Source organism: Papaver somniferum, chromosome 7 (assembly GCF_003573695.1).
Source record: "Papaver somniferum cultivar HN1 chromosome 7, ASM357369v1, whole genome shotgun sequence".
Taxonomy (NCBI): Eukaryota; Viridiplantae; Streptophyta; class Magnoliopsida; order Ranunculales; family Papaveraceae; genus Papaver; species Papaver somniferum.
This window is the reverse complement of record NC_039364.1, coordinates 210,441,738-210,444,648: the sequence shown is the minus strand read 5'-3', so window position 1 is coordinate 210,444,648 and position 2,911 is coordinate 210,441,738. Positions and strand designations below refer to the sequence as shown.

At 34.9% G+C, this 2,911-nt stretch overlaps 1 long non-coding RNA gene across 1 annotated transcript; it reads left to right on the top strand.

Moving 5' to 3' along the window:
* Nucleotides 1-375: 375 nt before the first annotated feature.
* On the top strand, nt 376-2,357 carry LOC113299483. The gene is made up of 2 exons (XR_003334972.1): nt 376-901; nt 1,518-2,357. It is a non-coding gene; the product is annotated as an uncharacterized LOC113299483 (long non-coding RNA).
* The last annotated feature ends 554 nt before the right edge of the window (nt 2,358-2,911 follow it).

Genomic DNA, 2,911 nt, shown 5'->3' with positions numbered 1-2,911 from the left:
GGGATCTTCTATGATACTCCCTCAATTTCAAAATAATATACTTGGACCTATTATTTTAAAACGGAGGGAGTAGTAGATTCCTTTTGTTTTTTTGCATCGACACCGAAGCCCCTATTAACAAAAGTCGTTGAAAAACTGTTTCACAATCATGACTATAACTCAACAGTTTCTTGGGAATGTCATCATCATAAACTTAACGTCTTGGATATCTCGCGGTAACATTTTTTAGATAAAGTTATCATCATAAACTCTGTTTTCTTATAGTGGGAATGTTATATATACCCTCCATATTGGCGAGCCTCGTACAAATACCCCAAGGGGTGAAAAATAAGTTCAAAACAAAAAATACGATTTGTTGAATTCCTATTTTTAACTTTTTATCCTTTTACTTCTTTCTCTTCGTTTATTCGATCGAACCCCATCATAAGAGTATAACCACCACAATTCTCCTCTGCGCTAAACCCACCGCTACTATCTCCATCGCCCACCATCACTTTCTTCCAAATCTCACCACCGTCACCACCAGCCCAACTGCATCATGCACTATTGAACACCGTCGTAGCCAGATCGAGAACAAACAGATCTAGAAATGAGATTGATTATCTTCTTTATCTTTTTGGATTCGTATTTTTCGTGCTGCAAATCGCAATTCAAGCCCCGTCAATTGTAAAATTGGTGATGGAGATTAAAGTGGATTTAGGTGATTATGGTTCTTTTTCTTGTTTAAGTTTATGCTAGTAATGGTGGTATTTTAATTAACTAGTTGTTGTCATTATTGTTGGTGGCGATGAGGGTGGGAAGATGAAATTGGTGAGGGAGATACTGGCGGTTCTGGTTGTTTAGGTGGTGGTGGTGATCTGGTGTGATTCTAGTTGCTCTCCCCTCTCTCAAAAAAACAAAGGTATGAATTTAGGTTTTCGTAAATTCATTTTCTAAGCTTCAAATTAATGCTTAATTTCGAATCTCTTTTAGATGTATGTTTAATTACGTGTTTTTTCTCCTCTGGAAGTGAAAATTGTGGAGATATACATGATAGTGATTATGTTGCAGATTCTAGTATGGTTTTATTATCATTTTCTTTTTAATTTGACATACTGCTTTGATTTGGTTGTTTCATGAATTCTTTTTGAAAGATTGAAATTAAAAAATAAATTGAGAATTAGATATATAAAACTGACCTTTTTATCAATTAATCTGATTTTATTTTGAATTGAATTCAGACTTAAAATTTAGGATACAAGTATTTGATACATTGATGACATGTTTGAGAGAAATGTTGCGTTGTTGGAGCTTTGATTGGAAACCTTGCCGCGAACAATTTATGGATTGATAGAAAAAGATTCGTAAAGTAGCATTGAAGGTGTTAATAGTAGGTGAATCGGGAGTGAAATGCATTGTTGTATAACCTCTAAGTTTGCATGCATTGCAAATTTCATTTTAAATGATCTGTCTCCCTCAATTTTACGCTTAAAGAGCTTGATTAATATAATTTGATTTTTTTTTTTTACGGTTTGTAGCTGGTATATTCACCATCCGCATGGGGATAAAAATGTGAAAGTAATAAGTTACTCAAGCTTACTGCTACCTGTTGAAGTACGGGACCGATTGTCAGTTGATGAGCAAGCCATATTTAAGGGTGCAACAGTTGGTTATTTTTATGTACAGTACCTTGATCCACTGCAGATATCTAGATGCCTAGCTAATTGATCTACATCTATTAGCCATAACTGTATCTTAATGTGAGGATGTCTAGCTAATTGATCCAGTAACTTACACTAGTATGGCTGTAGAGTTAAAATATTGGTTGCGGATGTGTTTGCAAGGCTAAATAATAAATTTTCTGGAGATAGGGAAAAAATTAGAGTTGATGGCAAATATTTTATGGAGATTTGGAAGGTTATAGGAATGAAAAATCTTGATAAGTCGGAGTTTGTGTGGTCTTCTGATGCAATAAACTCACGAGCTTCTGAGAACTAGGATTTAGTTTTGGACATAGTTGGTATGTTTAGTGGGGAAAGGATAAAAAAGCGAGGAGTAATTTATGTACTAATGACGTACTATTTTTAGTCTTAATTACGTACTGATTAACTTTTTAGATTTCAATTCATCTTCTGAGTTTGTCAACTGTGAAGGCGTTGTGCGATAATGGGTCAGGAGGAGAACGAAGACTTGAGTCCTGGCCAGCTAATGTACCCTTGTATCCAGTGTGCTGATATCTTTCTCTTAGAGATATTTTCTCTTACATTCTCGACCGAATTGTATCGTTCTGTAATACAATCTTAAATCTTCTTTACTGCCATATCTCCAGGCTTGGCAAACCGGATGTTAATATAATGATTTTGTGTTTAAGTTTTTAACTTTCTTTCTACTTGGTTACAGGCTGACATCTTCCAGTTGGGAATGTCTTAACCTGGCACTTCAAAAATTTATATACATAACTTGCTTTGATTAGCTTCTTTCCTTATGGGTTTGTCTTGTATTTATCTTTGTTTATACGATGCTTTCCTTAATACGTCTTCTCAGATTTATCTTAATTAGGTAAATGATGTATTTCGTTCTTGGACTCTAGATTTTGGGGACAACTTGAGAAAGTTGTTTTCACTTTTGGAGGCAACTTGAGCTAGTTGATTCCACACTGGAGGCAACTTCAGCTTGTTGATTCCAGATTTGGAGGCAACTTGAGAAAGTTGTCCCCATTTTTGGAGACAACTTGAGCTAGTTGACACATATGCACGTTCGATTCATTGAAGGCGAATATCAACCGAAGCTTTTGGAGAACTTCTTCAACAAAAGGTAATTGAAGACTAAACCACCTATATCTCAAGTTATATTTATCTTTCTATATATGAGACGATGTCGCATAATTAATTAGACTATTGCAAGCATATCAAGAATTTAGAGTCAAGTTTAT